Raw genomic sequence first — 22,992 nt, forward strand, 5'->3', positions numbered from 1 at the left:
TGAAGAACAGAATTGGACAGGCATGTGCAGAGAAGTGCACCCCAGTAGCTGATGCATGGCTTGGACTGAGAGAGGCTGTCAATACAAATACGTGCTGGAACAGTTGAAAAGTCTTCAGGAAGCAAAGCATTTTTCTTTTTCTTTAGAAGAGTGCAGCCAAAGGAGGGAAACTCATTGAGTCCTACCTCTGTCTCTGAAAGGAAAAACTTTGCCTTAAAGTCAGGAAATTGACTTCATGTTTCTGTGAGGAGGTTCTGAATGTACAGAATGTGATAAATGGGTTGCTACTGTAATGCATTGCTACAGTATTTATAAATATTAGATAATATTAGTTAAGAAAGATCAGGTCTTGCCTTCATACACAAGGAACCAGGCCATCCCATGAAATGACAGATATAAGAAAATAAATCTCAATATTTCTATAACTGTGCTCTGAAACACATTTACTTTTGGATACCCAAAATTAGACATCACCAAGGGACTGATTTTTTTAGAAGTCGTTGATCATATTCCAGCACTGAAAACATAAAAGTCCCTGAAAATTCAGGCATGATGAGTGTGTACAACTCTATATTTAGGTATCTGAATATGAAATCCCTGGCCGTGATCTCCAAACTAACTTATAAAAGCATGCAGAGCTGCTGTGGCTCAGCTCATCCTTGCTTTACTCACAACCTTTTGTGCTCTATAGGTATATTTTTGATGGCTGAATGAAGACAGACCTGTTTTATGGGAATTTGGGGAATGCAATGGCATTTTTCGCATACTTTTATTATTATTAACTTTATTTAAAGCTGAATAGAGCTCTGGAGCTTTTGGCCTCTACAACTACAATAAAATGCTTACGCACTAAAATAGTTTTACTCCTTGCTCATGACTTTGGGCTTTCAGCATAGCGTTTGGAGAGGAGCTATTTATGGACTACCAAATAAGGTGCTGGAGAAAGGAATTTAAAGCATGTCCTTGAGCTGTTCAGGGAAGCTTTGCAGAGTGGGAACAAAAACTTGTGTCCACACTAGGATCTACCAAGGCTGCCAAGGAAGGATGCCTGGTTTGCAACTGCCTACATGCTACAATGGATTCATCCCCCAGGTAAGGGATGGCTCAGGTCTTTACCTTGTTGCTGTCCTCTAAGGGAAGGAAGCGTCAAAAAGCTTTACACTGTGATCTTAATTGGGAAGGTTTCTACACAGAGGATGTGAATGAGCATCCCAATCTAAAAGCCCAATCTAAACAGAGCCATGCCATTATTTCATCATACTGAGGTAATATGCAGTGATGTTCAAAGCACATTAAGTAAATATTTGTACAAATCTCTTTTAAACATAGCACAGTTTGTAGAAGAAAATGTTGCTTCTGGAAAGGGGCTGTCATTGACTTGCTCAGCTGCAGGATAAGTCCAGTAGGCTACTGTCGATACCTGCAGATGGGGGACCACTGGGGAAGAAAAGTTACAGCCACTGAAAGGATGGGGCCAGCCCACAAACTGGCATGTGTAGCAGGTAGATGCTGAAGTTTTGCTATAAGCCCTCCAAATTATTAACAGAGCATGCTTTGCTATTTAGCCAAGAAAGAAACCAGCATCTGGAGGGGATGGCACCATCTGGGCTGTGTGACAGCAAGGGACATAACTTAGTGACATGGCTGTTTTCTCTGGTCTCTGTTTTCTGCTCTTGAGCTTCTAACTCTACCTCAATTAACACAATTCCAAACATTCAGCATTTCTAGACGTGCTTGTTCTTAAACGAATGTAAATCCTATACTATCTTTATAACAAGGAAAAGCATATCCTCATCAAAGCAAAATAAATCAGTATCTCACTGCAGTGCAGCAACCTAAACTCTTAGTTCGTATTTATGCTCTTTTATCTGATTCTTTGTAGCTCAGTGGGAATTCATTGCTCAAAAGCCAAGCTCTTGCCTTTAGAGTTCCCCCACGGTGCCTTATAAACAAACTTCCACCTCAAACTTCTCTGCACCTGAGTGAGTATGTGTGCACAGAAAGTGGTTTTCCAGACCCCAAATCATGCTGTGAAACTGAGAGGAAAGGGGCTCTGTGGAGAGCATTGCTTATGGCACATAGCATCTGCCAATGGCTAGCAGCAGCAGCACCAATTTCCTGGCCAAAGGCTGACCCCAAGGAAGGGCTGTGAATCCAGCACCTGAATTTGAGGTTATTTTACCAGCAATGGCATCCTCCCTTCCTGAGTGGGAGGTAAAGAACGAGGAAAAGGCTTTGAGTCTTTGCTGCCTTCCTGCAAGCCCAAGAGGTGTCTTGGACTTACATGATATCCAGAAATCCTGCAAGGGTGCAGATCAGTGGCTGGAGGAACAGCTCTCCTGACACTGTAGAGAGGCCGTTTGCTGCATGACGTTATATAAACTTTAAAATAATGAAGTGTGAGATCTTTGCTTTGTATGTGTGCTTCCATGGGCCAGTGACTGCTCCCTGTGCACAGGAGCAGCATTGCCCAGTTCCCTGCCACGTGCTCGCAGCCGACAACATTCATGAGAGCTTTCCATTTTCCTCCCTTACACTAAACTGAATTTCTCTCCTGCCAAACACAGCAGTGAAATCTAGTTTCTATCTGTCACAGATCAGACAAGGGTGGAAGGAAGGCTCACTGCTTTTTCCCCAAGAGTGCCCGAGCTGCTCTGCGCTTCACTCGCTGACCAGAGACCAACAGACTGGTCACTTTGTCTTCAGAGCTGTCAAGTGCTTGCCTGGCGCCGTCTCGTCAATGATTCAATCATGTCAAGATGAAGAAGGACGTGGTTTCAAAACCTTGAATGCCCTTCGTTCTCAGGCTGCTCTGCCATGCAGCATGGGCTCTTCAGTCGTCTCCTGGATGAAATGATCTCATTAGGTGATTTCAAAGAGCTTGATGGAGAGTGGCCACCTGCTTTCTCAGAAAGAGTGTCTCATCAGCTTTCCTGGAACTGACAAAGCGCATGCGAGAGTGGTGTCTGATCACTGAAAACCTTACTTTAAAGATGTAGTGCCAAGATTTTTTTGTCAAAGCAAGAGTGAAACAGAGCAGCCCTCTGTCTCCTGCTCCTTCTCTCATCTTCCACTTATCTCCTCTATTCCCAAGTTTTTTTTTGTCTCCAACATACTTCCACACTGATGAGATTTATCCATTACCATTATTTACTGCAGTATATGTAAGCGCATGTGAATGATTGATAGCAGCTTTTCAGTATCTACAGGGAGGATATAGGAAAGAAGAGGACTGACTCTTTCACAGGGTCTGTTTTGATAGGACAAGGGGAAATGATTTCAAACTAAAAGAAGGAAGATTTAGGTTGGATATAAGGGAGAAATATTTTACAATAAGGGTGGTGAGGCGCTGGAACAGGTTGCTCAGAGAGGTGGTGGATGGTCAGGCTGGACTGGTCTCTGAGCTGTAGGTGTCCCTGTTCAAGCAGGGGAGTTGGACTAGGTGACTTTTAAGGGTTCCTTCCAACTCAAACAATTCTATGATTCTGTGAATGGATATAAATCCCCATGGGAAAGCTCTGCCTCTGGAGTGACAAGGGCTTTTTGATTTCTAGTGTGCAGTGTTATAGTTAAGAAAAGAAGACCTTGATCCTGAAGTAAGACTGTGCCTGGGGAGTTTTACTGACTCAGTGACAGCGGGTTAACAGATACAATCACAAAATTATAGAATACCCTGATTTGGAAGGGACCCACAAACATCACAGAATCACAGAATGGAGGGCTGTCTGCCTCTGGTAAGTCAGACCACAGTTTTGATCATCATTTTTCTCATGGGAGTGCATCCTGTCTCCAGAGGTGGGTGATGTTACCAGCTGGATTTATACAGCCCATTACAGAGCTACCTGATCCGGCTGGAAATGGGCGCTTGCGAGGTTTTGCATTTCACTGCCAGCCTCTCCTTTTCCTCCTGGTCTGTAAACAAGCAGCACTGGAGGCATAACTGCAGCAATATATTTGAGGGGCTGCCTGCTATCTTTTAATAAACATCAGAGACTGTTTGCTTGGCTTACAAAAGAGATTTTTTTCACCACAGACGCTACAAACTGAACCCATGTGTTTGAAAGCTGGGCTGCTTTCCTGTGCTGTGTGTGCATCAGTAGCTGAGAATCAGAAGGCAGCGTTTATTTTTTCTGATGATGCAAGGAGCAGATGGACTCTGCAGTGCTCCTCTTGTAGCGTTTGCTTTGTGGGGCTATCAGTTTTATTTATTATTTATTTTTTGTGAGATATGTGTCTGGGTAAAGCAGGAGAGAGCATACGTTGCAGGAAGAAAATGCCATTTCATGAGGTTTTTATCTTAATATACTTTTTAAAAAATTACTGCTGGCTTAATCCTTGATATTGCTTTCACTTGGAGCCAGACAGATTGTGGAAAAAATGCAGCCTCACAAGATAGCTTTTTAAAACTTACACTGAGCTCTTATATAAAAGTATCCTTCTCTCATAGCATCCCAAGCTTTGCCTTTTTGTCTCATGTGATCTTCAGGATGATTATTATTTAATTAATGATATTTACAATGTGTCAGCAGTTAAGTGTTGCTGCAGGTCTGCAGGTAATCTTTGTACACCTGTAGTCAGGGAGGAAAATATCTGTGTTACCATGATCCAGTGGAAATGATGTAAAATGCAGTTTCCCTCGGTGTTGCTCTGAGAATGCAGTGCTGGCTCCTTTCTGCTTGTGCTCAGCAGAGCAAGGCTCAGAGGGCCCAGTGGTCTGGAGAAGAGGAGGCTCAGGGGAAGCCTTATTGCTCTCTACAACTGTCTGAAAGGAGGATGTGGCGAGGTGGGGATTGGCCTCTTCTCACAGGTAATAGCAATAGAATGAGAGGGAATGACCTCAAGTTGCACCGTGGGAGATTCAGGTTGGTTATTAGGAAAAACTCCAGAAGAGTGGTCAGGCACTGGAACAGGCTGCCCAGGGAGGTGGTGGAGTCATTGTCCCTGGTGGTGCTTAAGGAATGTGTAGATGTGATACTAAGGAACATGGTTCAGTGGACAACATTGGTGAATGGTTGGACCAGATAATCTGAGAGGTCTTTTCCAACCTTAGTGATTCTGTGATTCCATGATTATATTTCTTGCAAGCGAGTCAGGCTGGGATTTCACATGTGTCGGTGAGTGAGGATCCATCTCCTAAAAACCATGGCTGCCCACTGGCTCACACTGCATAAAAGTGGGCTTTCATGCAGAGCCATGGAGACCTCCAACTATCCACTGCTTTGAATGCAACTGATGAGGATTAATTGATTCATCTTGGGCCATTAGGCCCCAGGAAACATTATTTTCTTCAGTCAGACTTAGTAATGGTGAGCCTTTAAGAGTGGCTCTTCCCAAACAGAGGGCCCTGCTGAGTGAGCCATTAGTCATCCTTATCTGGGAGAGAGGAGGCGGCAGCTCTCACAGCTTCTTTATCACTGACTGCAGTGTGAACTCTCTGGGAACCATGGGGCTGTGGGGAGGCTGTACTGAGCCCAGCTGCCTGCAGCAGAGCAGAGGGCAGGCTGCCTGTTTCGGAAGTGCCAGCTCCACGCTCTCTACAGAGAAATTGTGCTTCTATTCTTCAAAGATGTTTATTTTTCAGAGGTAATGACTAATAACTGCTCCCCTCCCTCTACCCCCACCCTGTACTTTTCTGATGACGTCTGACACATTTTATTTTGGCAAATAACTGGAGCTCAGTGCTTCCCCTGACGGATGGTCTGGTAATGTGTCCAAGAGCTTTGAAGCAGGCTCTGGATGCCTGGCTTGGGTGTGATGCTTCTTCTGTGGAAATCCCAGAATAGGTTTTGAAGAATAGCATAATTGGATTTCACCTTATGAAGCACTTCCTATAAGGTTTTAATGTGGTTTCTCACATTCTTTCCAAATTTGACTATGACATGGCTGCTCTTCTGTGGTGACAAGGACATTGATAGAACAAGGGGAAATGGTTTTAAACTAAAAGAGATTTAGATTGGGTATAAGGCAGAAGTCTTTTTCCATAAGGGTGTGTTGGCACTGGCACAGGTTGCCCAGAGAGGTGGTGGATATCTCACCATTGGAGACACCCAGGGTCCAGCTGGGCAGGTCTCTGAGCACCTAATGTAGCTGTGGCATCCCTGTTCATTAATGGGGAGTTGGACTAGATGTCCTTTAAGTGTCCCTTCCAACTCAAACCATTCTATAATTTGATGATTCTGTGATTTCTTGAGAAGGTACTGAACATGCTTCACAAATGCACAATCCAGTGCTAGGGCTGTGCTGAACTGGGCTGATCAGAAGAAGTGTTCTGCGTGGGAATGTGAGAACATCACTCTGTGCCTTCTCCCTTTGAACCTGACATATCTGCAGGAAGAAGGAACAGAGTTGCTCCAAACCCCTCCTCACAGAAGTCACAATGTCACCCTGCATTTCTGTGCTGAGCTTTTCAGCCAAACAAGATTTTAAGCTAGGTCTGTGCTCTATGGGCTTCTTCACTGGAATTTCCTATCAATTAGTAAAATACCTGCCCTCCAGAAAATCTGGCAGTTATCTGCCTGTCCAAAGCACCTGTATTTCTGCCAAACTGTCCATCTTGTACCTCCTTTGCATAACGCACTCTATTACAGTGCATGTTTAATACAGCATCATTGTCTGGGAGATGACATTTGCCTTTTACCTTGACAGGCGTTTGACAGTATCTCACCACCTTTCCCATTATTTCCCCATGACAAGTTCTATTCGTAATGAGGCTGAGAATAGGGGCTGCTTTGCACTTATCATGGAGGTTGTCACAAGCACACTCATCCCTGGAAAGGATCCTCAGTGCACGGTTGGTGTGGCTGTCACAGCACAGCCTCTCCAGGATTGCTTCTCTCTAATGATCAGCAGAGCCCCGCGGGGCCGCAGGGGATGCAGCTTAGCAAGGCAGTGAGCTTTCTGCAGGATGAGTGGCTGCTCTGTTGTTTTCATTATCTATAGCATTCACACAAGCATTCATGACTTCATTTTTTTCTTTATCTGTGATCTGCTGTCCTTTTAGCTAGAACTCTTATGTGATAAGAGTGCAACTCCCCGGTTGACAACTTTTGAGAGAGAGACATGTATTAGCTTACAAAATACGTATATTACCTACCAAAAGTGAAAATAGCATTAAATTTAGAATCAGTCTTGTTTTTAAAACAAATTCTTGGACAAGAAGTGCTTGCAGTTTCAGTTTTAGAAATGTTCTGTTTCTTCTTCTGTCAACAGAACTGACCTTGTCGGGGACATCCACTGAGAACAATAACATTGCCAGGTGCTGAAATTAACAGCCGTTTCCTAAGGGTGTCCTCCTCCGCATTTGTCTTCCAGCAGAAGAAAAACAGAAAAAAAGCAAAGAAATCTTTTAGAAACCAGAATATTTTCTCCAGTCCCAAAAGTCTCCTAATTCAAAATACACCATCTTGTTTACTCTACAGAGCTTGTAATTTTCTTTACAATGCCAAAAGTTGTGAATATCTGATGACATGAAATTTGGCTTGATAACGTGCTGCTGGCTGAAGCTGTACATGAAATGGCTCTCTTGGCTTCTCATGTCATGTATTAAAACAGGACAAAAACCCTAGGGGAAAATGTATGTATGAATTTAGTTAGGATATGAAGGTGCTAAAACAATACCTTTTTAGCTCAGATTTGTCTATAAATTTAGGATGATTTCCCTTTTTAATGGCAAAGCAGATCTGTGTCACCACGGTGACAGGTAGCTATTGCTCATGGCTGATATGATAATGTTTGTCAAAGAAACAGCAGCAGAAAGCAGCAGTCCCTCTGCCAACAAATGTCTTCTATAGCCCTGTAGGTGTCTGACGCCCAGCCACAAAATGGGGACAGTTATACAAGAACAACTCGACTTCATCACGGGTGATGCTTGTGTATGCAAATACTGGTGTAGTGAATCCAATTAGGTTTCTCTGCATGCAGGAATATGCCAAACTAGCTGCATCTGATCAGGCTGATTGAAGGCTGGGTACACATAAGGTCCCCCACCAGCAGAGCCCAGCATGGATACCTGGAGCCAGGAGCAGGCAAGGTAAATGTACAGAGGGATGGCACAGTGGCAAACCTGGTAGTGGGGGAAAGTAACAGGATTATCCATTTTGTATCTTCAAGCAGCTCATTTTCACTTTTTCTAAGGTTAGTTATTGCTTTCTCTTGGGACAAGTAATGACAAAAATCCTCTGTCTGTTTTTTTGGGTGTTTTCAGTGTGTGCTCTAAGCACAGCAGTGAGCAGATGCTGCCATGCACAGAGGCTGGGTGGGAGCCGCTTGTGCAGCCATTGTCAATGAAACACTTCCGCACTTAATGAAGGAGTGCTGTCATTTATTAGAGCAATTTTACTTTAGGGCCTCCTGAATATTCATGACATGCTGGTTCCTGCTGATCAATGTTTCTGTTGACTCAATGAATCAGTCGATCTTGTGAAGACTTCAAATTGGCCCCAACACTGACAGAAACCAGCCTCAGATTGCCTAATAATCATGAGGATTTCTGTATAATATGTTTATGCTCTTTTTTTTTTGTCTCTCAAGCTTGGATTCACCCAATTCATATGCTTAATGCAACACCTCCCAGTGCACACAGGAACAATTTCCTGGCTTTCCTACACCCATCAGAGGCTCCCAGAAGCCTTCTGGAAGTCCGATCCAGATACCAACCTGATGATTGTTCTCAGAGACTTGTGCCCGTCCTTCATACAGTTAAATTGCTTTTCTATACTTTGCACAACACATTCTTCTATCAGCTTTCCTACTCCCATGATACAATTTTCTAATGGTTTAATTGTTTTATCCATATGCTAAGCATGTACCAAGCAGGGTCCTCAGCAGCTGTTGACCTGTAAACCAGAGCTGTCAGGAAAGAAGCCCAAGGAGTGCACTGCAAAGAAGTGATGCACTTACTCTTGTTGTCTGAAAGGAATTTTACATTTAATCTCGAACACATGATAAAAGGAGCAGAAAAAGGACAAAGCAATACTGCTAAGGTGAAAGACTTTCTATAAGACGTCAGTACTAAACTTTTGATAACAGATGCAAGAGTGGGAATTATAGCGGAAAGCTCTCAATCCTGCCTGAAAGATCACTCAGTGATAAGGAGGCCAGTTCTCTCTTACTTAAATTTACCTGAGCTCTACGGAAGCTCCCAAGCTATCTACAGTTAGGAATCTTCCCTTGAACATGAGCTCAGATAGAGGTTGAGCTCTTCTTTTATTATCTTATCTCTGTTAAGAAATGATCCCTATCTTTTAAGGCCAGCAGATAGATCTCCTTGCTTTTGCAGTCTAGATTTTTTTCTGTTTGTCCCACAGATAGGTGTGGATCATCTCTCACTCCTTGCCTACAGTGTTTTCCTGTTACTTTATTTCCTATCAGCTCTCATAAGTATAGTTGAAGTTGGAAAGAGACTTGTGGTAACATTTAACCTCCTCTGGTTTACAGTATTTCTAGTTTGTCTAATGGTATTTAACACCTCTCTTGTCACGATAAGAGTTAAGATTATTCAGGAAGTATATACAGCTATATGTGCAGTCCATGCATGTCTTCTAATGTAGACATGTACATCTTCCCCATTGATACTTCCTAGTGCTCTTGCTCTGCTCAAGAGTACCACCTCTGTGTTACTCTCTTACCACTCCAATTAAACCATTAGTCTAGACCTCTGTAAGCAGTTTGAGGGAGCACAAACAGGCATCACGTCAAGCAGCTTACCTATCACACTTTCAAGCACGTCACTGCTTCATTTGTACAGATACAGTAATAAGACTTGACAATTTTAGGGCTTTGGGATATCACTATTGCCTGAAACATAACCTTGATCAACATCACCGAGTACTTAAAGTCTTTACCAGGAGAAGTTATGCTGTCACTAGCTAGCTTTCTTCACCTGGTGAACTTGTCTGCTGAAGAAGGTATTCATGTGAGTGGGAGGCACACAAGTTGTGACAAATCTTCAGGTTTGTCTTTTATCATCATCTACTCCCCAGAAAAGTGGGGGAATGACAGCAAGAAAGGCAGATTATCATCATAAAATGAAGTTTGAAATTTAATACGCAATTGCTATTGCATACTGAGAATTTATAACAGAAGTTTTTAATTGGAATTCATAAATTGCTTGTGGACAGGTTCCCAAAAGATCACTTATCATCATTGCACCCGTATAAATGACTGACAAGGTACAGGAACATTTGGCATAAGACATAAAAGTCAATCTTATATCCCTTTTATCAGGCTTGGCAACACAATCTGACAATGTTCCACAGAAAATCAATAACAATAATAGCTGTCTTATTAGTGGCCTTCACAGTGTTGCTGATTTGGCTTCTTTTGTAAGGCCAACCATAGGCTAGAGTGTTTTTCTTATTTTACAGGGACTCTCTAGAGATCTAGATATATCAGAGATGAGCTAATTGTCCAAATTACTATTAGAAGAGTTCTTTAAAAGAAGTCCCAGCCTACTTTATGAAGATCTGCCCTAATCTTCAGGGTCTAGTTTTGTAGCTCAGCATCTGTTTTCCTGCAGGAATAATTTTCTGTCTAGAACCTGACATTGAATTCTCTTGATCTTTTTCTAGGAAAATGATAATAAAATGAAGAATAATTTTTCTATTTGGTTTGCAAGAGATCCACTCAGCACCATTAGCTAAGTCTTTTTACAAACTAATAATGAGCAAACCAACTCTTTCTGCCCTACTGGGCCAGGAGGTGAAGATTCCAGGTAGGGCTGTGCGCCCGCAGCTTTGCTGTCATCTCAGTTCCTTCAGGGGGCTTTCCTTCCCCTGGACCTGCTGCTGTGGATGCTGTGTCTTGTCACCAACCATGGTCAGCACCTCCTTGCCATGGCACACAAGATCCTTGGGAGATTTTGCTTAGCAGAAGTGGTTGAGCCATGGAACAAGTAACAGACCTCATGATTATACCTGAAGTCTTCCAGTGTTAGAGGTTATGTCCATTAGGATGTGAGTTGGAGCTACACCCTTATTTTTCTTTCTTCCTTGCCAGTGTTTATGAAGCACCTGAAAGTGCTGAAGAGTTGTAATCAACATACAGGCTATAGAGCTTGTCACACTCTGAGGACAGCCAGCAATGTTAAAGGGGGACACTGTGAAAGCAGCAGAGCAGCGATGAGCCCACTGTGTGCAGGAGCTCAGATCCATGTTGCTGCTGTTGGGCAGGACACACCTTCCTGCACATGGCCTGCTGCTGCTGGGAGAGATGACCGAGCCACAGGCAACAGCTTTGGGTGCATGGTGGTTTCACACTGATGGGTTCTCATACCTCCTCTTCAAAGGAAGAAGGGAAAAAAATAGGATGGGAAACAGAAAGACTCAGGGTTTGAAATAAGCACCATTTAGATAAGAGGTAGGGGCTAGGGGAGGGGGTTGAAGGAGGGAAGAGAGAGAGAAAAATGAGCAAAGACTGTGGAAGCAGAAAGAAAACATTCTGTACTTCTCATCTGCAAGAAATGCTCTGCTGCATCTTGGGAAGCAGAACCTCAATACACATAGCAGTTGAATAAGAGGACAGATGTTTTAATAACATTGCCCTTTACCAGCTTTTTCTGCATAGTGTGCATCCCTCAGAGTATGGAATATCCCTCGGGTTGGTTTAGATCGGCTGCCTTGGTGATGTCCCCTCCATGGCTCTTGCCCACCCACAGCCTCCTGGCACTGTGAGTGTTGGAGAGAGCCTTGATGCTGTGCCAGCACTGCTCAGCAATAGACAAAACATTGGTGCAGTATCTTGTGCTGTTCCAGCTACAAGAGCAGAGCACAGCACTGTATGGGCTGCTGTGGAGAAAGCGAACTCCATCCCAGCCAGACCCAGTGCAGAGGACTGACAGGCAGAAGTGTCATCATGCATGGGAAGTGCAAAGAAAATCACCTGAGATTTTTCAGGATCTTCTCTTTGCTCTTTCAGCCTCCCCATGGGATAACAACAAAATAGAAACTTCTCATTGCATTAGGAACATGTCTTTACCACTTTGTATATGCTGTCTCAACAGAGCAGCAATTTCTCCATTAAGTTAACCATTCCAAATAGCTGATTCTGATGAAAAAATTTCCAAGGAATATTAGGCTATGTTATAGTTTCTGAGCTGTGAGTCAAGAGCATAACTTTCAAGCTACTGGTAAAGAAGGACTCTCTAAGAGGCTGCACTCTCCTTTCCCCAGCAGCTCTCAGAAGAGGAAGCCAAAGAGGTTTCCAGAACAAATGAATGCAGTAACACTGCACATTCTGTTTGCCTCCATACCTTTGTTCATAGCTATTTTTTAAGGAATATGGAATCTTCTGCAAGGGCAGCAAGGTTAGAGGAGATGGGAAGTCCTTGGGAGGGTTGTGGAGAACCAGGACACCTGTGTGGCTGTTCCACAGCTGCATCAGTCTCCTTTCTTTCTTTAGTAGATGCTATGGTATACCACTGCTAATTGATTTTCCTGCCTCGTCCTTGGAAAGAAAAAAGAGAAAACCAGCTTACCTGGAGTAGAAAGAGGGGACAGGGCATTGTGATGGGACACCATTGTTACAATGTACTGAGAATGAGTAACCAGGGAAGGAATGATGATGTGGTTTATAACTTAGAGACCAAGCTGTAACTTGTAAGGTATTTTTGTATCCTTCAGCGCAAAAGTGCCAGAGAAAAGTGGCACCCAGACAATAATACAGATGGTGAAAATAATTAGGAAGGTAAGACACATAGTTTCAGTAATATCTAATAACAACAACAACCTCCATTTCATTCTAATACTTCTTTGGCTAATCTCGCTGTTTTATTTTTAAACATTATTCAGAGAGAATTTAAAGAGCTTGCTGACAAATTCACTGCCTTCTATTTCAGGAGAGCCTTGAGAGATGCTGCTAATGAAGACAAATGAAGGAAAAGGAACTTGACCCCAGAGTATGAAATTTTGCTCATTAAGAAGTGCTTCCAATTGGCTGATTGATATTATTTTGATGGAGATGGGGTAATTAATGACAAAAAGTAATGCAGCAGGATATGAGTTGTGCAGAATGCACTTCAGTCAATCTACCTTTTATTATGTCTTGGTTTATTTATGCACGCTACATTTGTTATGCTACTGCCTGATGCGGTTCCCACCTTCATTTGGAATTTCCTTCACTTGTTTTCTTCATTCTTTATGCTATTCTGGGATTTCTTTCTTTCTTTCTTCTTCTTCTTCTTCTTTTTTTTTTTTTTAATGTTTCTGCATGTAATTTCCTAATCTGTTTTTAGTAATACAAGGATGCACTTTCATGGCCACGAGGAACATTTCTGCATGTGAAACATTTCTTACAATAGAAATCGCCATTGAAACAAACTATACTTCCTTCCTACTTCATTGGTCAGGCTATGGGTATTGCCAGTAAATTAACTGCTAGGAATCTCCCCTGTACACTCACTCACATGATTACTCTGTCCAGAAGGAAATGAGAAAAATCTGAAATTCCTTAAATTTTTTTGGCTGGGTGGGTGGAGAAAAGAAATGCCAGAACTTTTTTAATGACACATCCTCCTGGAAGGAAGCTGTCCTGTGGCTTTAAGCCAAAGGATTTAAAACCAGTAAAATACCACAGTGCTTTTGATTTAGCTTCTTGATGTGTGAATAATGCATGCCACCAAAGAAAAAGACAGGCTAAAAATACTGAGCGATGTGAAATGACCCTTGGACTGATCCTATAAATGTTTATGCATGTGAATAATTTTACACAAGCTTACTAAGGTGATAAGAGAATATGCTCATGAAAAGTTATTGACCTGAATGTTTGTCTGGAGGATCAGACTGTTGCTATGGATATTTTTATCCAGATCTCCCAAAGAAAACTTGTGTAATCATGTTTGGTGTGTTTCTCTATCTACTTGCCTTTTGTCTTTCCCAAAACCTTTGAATCTTTTGACATAAACCTGGTACTTATTCTTGAGGTCATACAAAGGAGCTTCTTAATATAGTGTGTGACTCATAAAATAATTGCAATTTAAGAAAAAACCACATTCTTTTGTGCAAGATGCAAAGAAGAATATGGAAGAAAGTGCCAAAAATGGAGGCTTCCAGCTTTCTGCCACATGATAGTTTTGTGTACATCTCCAGATCAAGGGAACTGCAACTGGGCGAAGAAGGGGAAAGTGACCTCACATGCCCTGTAAGGAGGAGCATTCTGGTGAGCAGTTATCAGACAATAGCTGATGCTCTGGAATTTCCTCTAATGACAATAACTTGTCTGCTTGCATATTCCAACAGACGTTAAAAAAAGAAATAGAGAGGATCAGGTATTCCAGCAACTTTGATACCCCTGGTGACTTTATTCAGAAGATGTTGAGACAAAGACTGAATGCCTGTGGTGTGGTAGTGTTGCATTCCTACTGGGAGTGAAGTGGTTCAGGTATGTGTTGCCTTCAGATTACAAAAGTAACTTTTGCTATGCCAGACTGCCCCATCCTGCTCCCTTCAAACACCAACTTTGGAGGATGAGCATCCTCCAGGACGTAAAAGTGAGATCATACCTCCTGAAGACACCCAGTGTTGATAACATGCTTTTGGCTAAACCAAATTTTAACACAGGTTGATAGGGATAAGACAAAGGAGGATGGTTTTAGACTAAAATAAGGAAGATTTATATTAGATATCAGGGGAAATTTTTTTGCTGAGAAGGTGGTGAGGTGCTGGAACAGGCTGCCTAGAGAGGCTGTGGGTGCCCCAACCCCAGAGGTGTTCAAGGCCAGGTTGGTTGGGCCCTGGACAGCCTGATCTGGTGCCTAATTTAGTGGATATCCTTTCCAACCCAACCCATTCTATGATTCTAGGATTCTGGGATTCTCGGATTCTAGTATTCTATGACTGTATTCATCACTCTCCTGAATCTAGACAAGCTATTCACTTGCTGTGAAAGTAGTGCAGTGTTTGTGCTTCACCCTAGAAATGCCTGAATTCCTCACTTTTTATAAATGAAACACATTAGGAAGAAACAACTCTCTTTAAAAGATTTTGTCCATTGGAATATCCTCAGACTTGTTCAGGTATAGACACAGAAACAGATAATTAAGTGAGCTCATTCTTCAGCCTGTTTCAGGGAGTTAATGACTCCTCCAAAGTTCATAATACAATACTCTAATAATGAATATTATTTACTCTGCAGGCTACTTTCATGAGATAATAACAAGGTGAAGTGAAAATTCATGTTGCTGGAAATATATAATATAGCCAAAAGAAAGCAAGCTCTCACTTTCTCCAGTGAGAATTACAGAAAGGGAAAAGCAGAGGAGTTTCATCTTTTGGAATTTACTGCAAGATGCTGGCTGTTTATTTGAAACAAGAGGAATGGTCAGCCAGCTGGCAGCCCCCTGGAAGCCTGCATGTCTCCTCTAAGCAGATGGTGCACACAGAACCTGAACACAAAAACTTGTCCTTTTGTCATAGGTTCTCAAAAAATTGCTTCAAGGTGCAACAGTGGATTTCTCTGTGACCACTGCCACTGCTTTCAGAGAAACAGCAGAGAGCATTTCAACATGGATACGAGACCATTCAGTACAAAGTATTTAATTTTTCATGTTGAAATAAGCCTAGCATTGATCTTTGTGTCCCAGCACCAAAACCAATAATGAGAATAGTAACCACTCCGGTAGACTTCTCTGTCTCTTCCAGCCTCCTGCACCCATCTTCACCATGCCCCTTCCCTGTTTCAGATATGACTACAGACTGGAGGAAGAACTCACTGAAAGCAGCCCTGCAGAGAAGAACCTGGGGGTTCTGGTGGATGAAGAGCTGGACAGGAGTCAACAGTGTGTGCTTGTGGCCTGAAAGGTAGACTGGACTGCATCAAGAGAAGGGTGGCTAGTAGGGTGTGGGAAGTGATTGCACTAAGGGCGACTTGTTTTCCTTCCAGTACTTGAAGTGGGGAGGCTGACTTTTTGCACAGTCTGATAATGATAGGACAAGGGGGAATGGTTTTAAGCTAAAAGAGGAGAGATTTCGGTTAGGAGAAATTCTTCTCTCAGAGAGCGGTGAGGCACTGGCTCTGCTGCTCAGAGAGCTGTGGGTGCCCCAGCCCTGGAGAAGCTCTAGGTTGGGTTGGATGGGGCCCTGGGCAGCCTGACCTGGTGGGGGCAGCCCTGCCCATGGCAGGGAGAAGGGATGGATGGGCTTTTAAGTGCCCTTCAAACCCAGTCATTCTCCGGTTCTATGATTCTGTGATTTATGGTCTGTAACTCAAACTCATTCCATCTCTTTTGAATTAGAAATTTCATTTTACTTTTCCTCCATTTATTCTTTAATGACTATTTATGAACACTTTATGCACATTAGAGCACACATGAAAATAATAAGTTTTCTGGGATAATTACTGCGGGAAACCTTTTTGGCCATACACCCTCCAAACTGCAGGCAACTTTCTGGAACATTTTATTAGAACATTTTATTAGAACATTTTATTAGACAACCTGGAACCAGGAAGGTGTCATGGCTACTAATTATTGCTCTCATTAGCAAATCGGTCTGAGGGATGTAAAGTCTGCAGTTAAAGCTCTATGACATTTCTGACTTTTTGTCAGAAATGCTAAAATCCTTGTTGATAATTGGTTACTGCCTCCGAGTGGGATTTGCTATCTGCCATTCGTTGTGGTGAGGAAATACCCGTACCCAAGCAGATCCTATGACATGCAAAACCCGTTATCCCGGCACAGCAGGCTGATATCTAACAGGAAAAACGCCGATTTCTTCCAGAACTGGAGCCAGTGGCACAAACGCTCTTTCTTGAAGAACTGGACGAGGTGGCGGAGCTCCCCCTAACGTTGTTTCCATTCCCTACAGCCCGCGGCAGGTGGGTGTCAGGTGGGCGCTGCCCCGGGGCCCGGCGTGCCCGCACCTCTGGGCACGGTGCTCGGGGTGAAGTACCCACATCAGGAGCCCCTATTGACTCACCCGAAGGTTTTAGCTTGGCCCACTCCCTATGCTGGACCATGTTTGAATTTAATGATCACTCTGTTGCTAAGACCCCTAGGGAAAGGTCTCCGTAGCCATCCATCAAGGTTACTAACTAAAAGCCATATTTTTAGCCTACCTGTAAGGATTAAATGTGACTTCCATTTGCTGACATGCCAGAGGTCTCGTACCACCGAAGGCCCCAGGGTATTGGCTGAGGTAAAAAGAATCTTGGTTGTTGTTTTTTTTTTTGCCCTCTTTTCGTTTAAAACCTGCTTCCACAAGAAGATATAAAGAGGATGCTGCTTAGGAGGAGTAAAATCCCATGCACACACTCAAGCATCTTATCTCTTAAAGCTCAATGGATAGTTCTAAAGTGCACAAACTTTTAACAGATAAAGATTATTTTATGAAATATTCCCGTTTCCAGGCCCCAAAGCCTGTAAAAACCAATGTCAGACATGGCACAGAGACATTTTAGAGGTCACTGCGGCCTGGGTTTAGGGGGGTGAGGTTCAAAAATGAGTTTTGAGGCTGGGTGGAGTAACTGATGTGAGTTGTGTTGCCTGCTGGCAGAACTTAATCTGAAATATTGATACAAAGTGAGAAATATTGCAGAGTCCTTCAAAGAAAAGCTCCAAAGAATCATAGAATCACAGAATGGCTATAGAAGGGACCATAGAAGGGACCTCAAGGATCATCGAGCTTCTACCCCCTGCCACATACAGGGCCACCAACCTCCCCATTTAATACTTGACCAGGCTGCCCAGGGTACCATTCATTATGGCCTTGAACACCTTCAGGGACGGGGCATCCACAACCTCTCTAGGCAGCCTGTTCCAGCTCCTCACCACTCTCTTGGTAATGAAAAAGAGAAAAGGCTCAGAGTGGCAGCAGGGATGCTACGGGGCTCCGTTATTGCAACATTCCCATCTAGACTAAGTGTTCTCAGCTGAAAAAAGAACACAACAAATTCTGGGTGCTGATCTCAGCATTGATGGTTTGTATGCATATAACAATACTGGAACTGCCAAAAGAAGGGGACCAGATACATTTTAGAAACATTTATTTAACTTTGAGTGACTTCAGAGCAGGACCTGGACTGAAGCTGGAGTCGAAGGAATCTTGGGTGAAAGAACAGCCGTTGCTTCCTTCCTTGGATTTCTCTCTCACCATACAAATGGTATTTATGCATTTATAGTTCTTTCAAATTAATGCCTAAACTAGTTTTACTAAGAAAAGACCCTTTGATGAAATTTATGATAAACATTAGAACAAAGGTCCACACTGTGAGTTTAACACCCTCTATTTGTGTCTGAGCATCTGTCTGTGGATGAATACCTACCCTGACAGGCCCTACCCATCCCTCACAGCCAGTTCTCACAAGGTACGATTCAGCAGACTGTGTTGGCCTTTGGGGCATCCTCATCTCCTGCAGTTCTGTCAAGATCCATGAAGCTGTAAGGAAACTGCAGGCTTAATGTGGGCTGTAACCTTTGTCACAGGACTCTCAGCAAAGGCTAGCACAGGCAGCCAACATCTGATTAGAGACAAAATCTGCCCAAATGGCATTTTTTTTTAATAGAGAATTTTGAAGACTTCAGCCTGAGGACAGATGAAAGGGGTGTGAACAAATCAAAGGGTAAAATAACTGCTACAAAATCTTGTCTTGCAAACATTACACCTGAGTTCCCAGATATTATTTTTTCCTAACACAATTTTCCTCTGTCAGTTCTTTTGGCGTGATCTAATGCTGCAGACCCTGAAAGGTCACCGGTTGTAGGTGGATTTATACAGTTCTGTTATTTCAAATAGAAATACACCCCTGAACTTTGTGTGTTTGCTCCCTTATATGTCTTTGAGATATTCTAGAAATTAGATACTAATGAATAGCATAAACTCTGTAACTAACCCCTGCTATTGCAGGGAGAAAGAAAACAGCCACTAAAAGTGAAATAAGCTTCTCAGAAGTAAAATCCAGTTAAGCAGAGGAAATGACAGTGAAACCAATGTACCCTCAGCTCAAAGATACTACAAAGAAAATGAAGGGAAGAATTATTAAGAACTGATACAAAAAGGAACAGACCTTGTGGTGCAAGGATGACAGAGGAATAAAGCAAGATTGTCCTACATGATATCAGAATTACTTCAAATACTTCTATATGAGTCTATCTGAATTAAGAAGCATTTGCACATGTGTTTAGATGGTGTATGAAGCACAGACCCGAACACCAGGACTTCCTCTCCAATACAGAAGAATGTAAGTATCAACCTCAGTGAGGAATGAGGTGACAAATGGAGAACCAAACATTTCTCTGCATGGAAGGAAAGTTAACATTTTAGTGTGAGTAATCTGGTGGGAAGACAGACCCTGAGAGACCTGGGAAGGGAACATATGAGCCATCAGATACCTGGAAAATCAGACTCAAAAAAAAACCAGTTTAAATCCCTGTGGTAGCCCAAACCAGAGAAGGAAAGGCTGTAAATGGATATGTGCAAAATCTAAATGGTACCCACAAATTGAACTGTTCTTCATATCCACAGGAAAAACAGGCAGACACTGCAAGGGACAAAGTAGAGGGACATGGGTCAGGAGTTGGGTTACTTGGGAAGCTCAGCCACTAAAGAATGGTGAGAAATTATTTAATCCAGGAACATCAGGTATACTTTCAATGTGCATTTGAGTGGCAAAAGTGAGAGCAGCACGGCAAAGATTTAGAGAAATAACGATTTTCAAAACAGACATACAGGTACAGACATGGAAAAAGAGCTAAACTGAGCACTGTAGCCTCAGGGCTAGACAAAATTGATTGGCACTAAACCCAAGGATGAATAAAAATTCTGGGACATAAACCTGTTTCAGTGCTGTAGCTCACCAGGATCTAGAGAATGGTGCACTCATTTTAACAGTGTTTGCAGTCTGAAATCCTTTGATGTTGAAAGCATATTTCCTATGAGGCAGCTAGCTAACAGGGCCCTTTTGCCTCTGGGATAAAAAGGAAGGGAGAAGCAATACAGAGAAGATTAAAAATGATGTGAGGAGAGCTCTGAAAGGAACCAGGAAGCCCAGCTGAAGTGTAGACTATTCAAATGCAGACCAGATGTTACAGGAGAAGCTGTGGCACAGAAGATGACAGGTGCCGCACAGAGATGAATAGTTCCTGGGAAGATGAAGAGTGACCACTGCTTATGAAAAAGAAAAAAAGCATATAAAGCTCCAGAGAGAAAGGCTGGGTGCTGGTGAATTCTGAAGATGTGTAATATGAAATGACAGGGAAAGGAAGTCTGTGGACAGCAAAGAGGAAAAGGAGCGAGCAAGAAGGAAGAATGATGGGATTTAAAACCTTCACTACCAGAAATTATCACTTCACAATGGAAAATGCTATTACCAGGGTGCTCCCACCAGAACCAAGAGGAGAAAGGAGAAGGGAGATAGCAAAGGTGGGAGAGCACTGTGTCCAGGGAGGACATCTCTGCAGCTTTCACCCATAGTGCTGAATGCTTTCAGACCAGCCAACAGGCCTGCTGGGAATTGCCCCAGGTTGGCATTAGTGCCCCAGAAGCACCATGGACAGGCTGGCTGAGAGGTACAGGGGCCACACAAGGAGCTGGGACTGGGTGCTGCTGCCCAGGACCTGCCGTTGCCCTCCCAGATATCCAGGGAATGGGGATGCTCTACCATCAGTATTGATAGGACTCTGCCACTTTACTCATATTTGCTGAAACCAAAGTGTCTCAATGCATAAAATGGCCTGTTTAGCTGCTGAGTGGGGTCATGAGTTAAAACCGAGTTCAGGTAAATACAGCATCATCATGCCACTGCCAAAGCCAAAGGTAATCATTTCAGCTAACAAGAGGATGCAGAATTGAGTCCAACTGGCATAAATGTAAAATATATGCATAATGCATATTCCTGGGTAGCAGAAATGAAAATAGACTTGGTATGATTCCAGTTTGCCAAACGTGGAGTCTACCTTCTGTTTGTAATAGGAATCTATCACATCTGATAGCTTAGAGCAAAGTGACAGGTGAACATCTGCAGCACAGAGAACAACGGTGGAAAGCACAGCAGAGCTGGCCAGCAGCTACATACCTTATGGAGATCACTGAGAATGGGAAAATAGAAGCATCAAAGAGGTCGAGTCAGAATATGCACCCTTGCCTCCCAGCACTGAAACCTTTGTTATATCCTGCAGGCTCACCAAGAGCTACTGTGAGACAGGCAGAGATGGGCAATGGGATTCTTCTGGATTAAAACTGTGGATGTGATAGTGGGGTGGAGTGCAAGAGGAAAACGAGTGGGTCAGCACAGAGTGTTTGCCTGTGCGTGTACATCCAGGAAAACACAGGGGAAAGTGGAGGGATAGGTATTAAGCAGTGGATGGGAAATTTTACCCAAAGGTTCATCAACACAAAAAGTGATTTTTTTTTCATTCAGACAGAGGTAGGGAAACTCTTCCTGCTCTCAATCACAGAGGTGGTAGGACACCAGCCAGCTACAGGCAGATGACTTCTTATTTTGGTGAGTCACTGCTGTTTGCATAACCTATATCACTCAGGCTCTGAAGACATACTCTCTTCCTCTCCCCATTTACAGTGTAATGCAGCCCTAAACCCTAAAGCCTTCATTCTTCAATCATCGTTTGTTGTGATTGTTTCTATACAGCCTTTGTGGAAATTAAAATGCCAAAGTTACAGAATGAGTTTCTTTAGAGTTAGGGAGAAAGCTAGGAAAGCTAGCTTTAGGAAAAAAATGAGCTTACCAAGGATCACAGCTGATTTTTACAGAGAAACATTTCCTCACAAACTAATTGAGCATATTTAATTAAAGAAAAAAAAACCAACAACCATCAAACTCCCTTAAGTGCAATATTTCTGCATTAAATTACAGAATTTCAGACGGAATGGCTGGAAGGGGAAATAATGATCGGGTCTCATGTTTGATTTCCCACATCGCTTCTTATTGGCTCACTGAGCACATCCACTTTTTCATCAGAACGGCCACCAGGATTCTGAACTGTCACAGGGCATCGCAGACGCTGCAGATCTCAGGAAGAATCTCTCCTCCCTCCTCCTCCCAATGTGTTAAACTGCCATCTTGTAAAATGAACTAACCTCACCATTTGGTATTAAAATAAACCACTCCGACTCATTTGTGCAGCGGGAGCACAATGTAAGAAGTGAATGCTGATACACCCACACAAATAGACGTGCATGCACGCACTCCCACACACAGCCATCCGAAGTGCAGGCTGCATCCCAGCTGCTGTATAAATTTGATCTGTGCTGTGCTCGTTTAGGATGTTGAAGTCTGTAGGTTTTGTGGAAGACACCTCAGAACAGTGCACAGGGCAGCAGTAACACATTCACAGGAGGGCAGTATAAATAGTAAACCCGACAGGGTGAGGTGGCTGGGAAGTTTTGGGTTATCCACCTCCTGCTTTTGAAAGAGAATGGATGCTCTGAATCTTTTAATATAACTCTGGTAGATTTGTCAGGAAAAAAAAATATAGTCAAATGCTGTGAATTGCTCAGGACCAAGGAGCCTGAGTTTTACATTCCAAAATTATTTAATAGCTGAAGTGAACCAGTGACGCGTAGTTTGCTTACACCTGCTGAAAATATTGGCCCCAAATAATGGATGCTGGGAGCAAAGCTGAAGGTTATGTATCTTCTAGGCACAGAAGAGTAAAATTAGAAGACACTGTCTTGCAAGTAATCAAAAAAGACACTGACCTGAATTGTCCCTGATGTAGTTAGATGTGAAGGTGCCTATTTCTACAAGCCCTGTTCAGCAGTGTGAGATGGGTGCATCTGAGCTGCTTTTGCAGCATTGCCCCACTGCTGCTTCACTCCATGCAGCATGCACCAAGCAAGGACAGGGTGTGGGATTTGGGACTTACAGTGTTGAGAGTTACGTTATCCATAATTTCCACACTCTCTCATCACATATTTGCAAGGGACAACACCAGTCCAGTCCAGTGCAGAACTTGATAGTGAGTCTCTATTGCCAATGTGCTAAAATACCAACCCTGCCAAAATCTGTGGGTATTTTACTATTGGTTGCAGCAGAGATAGATTTCAC

At 42.9% G+C, this 22,992-nt stretch overlaps 1 long non-coding RNA gene across 11 annotated transcripts; it reads left to right on the forward strand.

The window, feature by feature from the left end:
- The first annotated feature begins 616 nt into the window (after positions 1-616).
- Positions 617-22,861, forward strand: LOC149917539 (uncharacterized). 11 transcript variants are annotated; one of them, XR_016467827.1, is made up of 9 exons: positions 617-1,092; positions 2,597-2,866; positions 7,210-8,029; positions 12,833-12,892; positions 13,999-14,151; positions 14,232-14,373; positions 15,674-15,791; positions 16,710-16,806; positions 21,799-22,861. It is a non-coding gene; the product is annotated as an uncharacterized LOC149917539 (long non-coding RNA). The 11 variants fall into 11 exon arrangements; XR_016467825.1 differs by lacking the exons at positions 7,210-8,029; positions 16,710-16,806 and adding exons at positions 17,997-18,090; positions 19,112-19,167 and having other exon boundaries at positions 2,597-3,734; positions 12,833-14,151; XR_016467830.1 differs by lacking the exons at positions 7,210-8,029; positions 16,710-16,806 and adding exons at positions 18,002-18,090; positions 19,112-19,167 and having other exon boundaries at positions 2,597-3,734; positions 12,833-14,151.
- The last annotated feature ends 131 nt before the right edge of the window (positions 22,862-22,992 follow it).

Source organism: Phasianus colchicus, chromosome 6 (assembly GCF_987193195.1).
Source record: "Phasianus colchicus chromosome 6, bPhaCol1.hap1.1, whole genome shotgun sequence".
Taxonomy (NCBI): Eukaryota; Metazoa; Chordata; class Aves; order Galliformes; family Phasianidae; genus Phasianus; species Phasianus colchicus.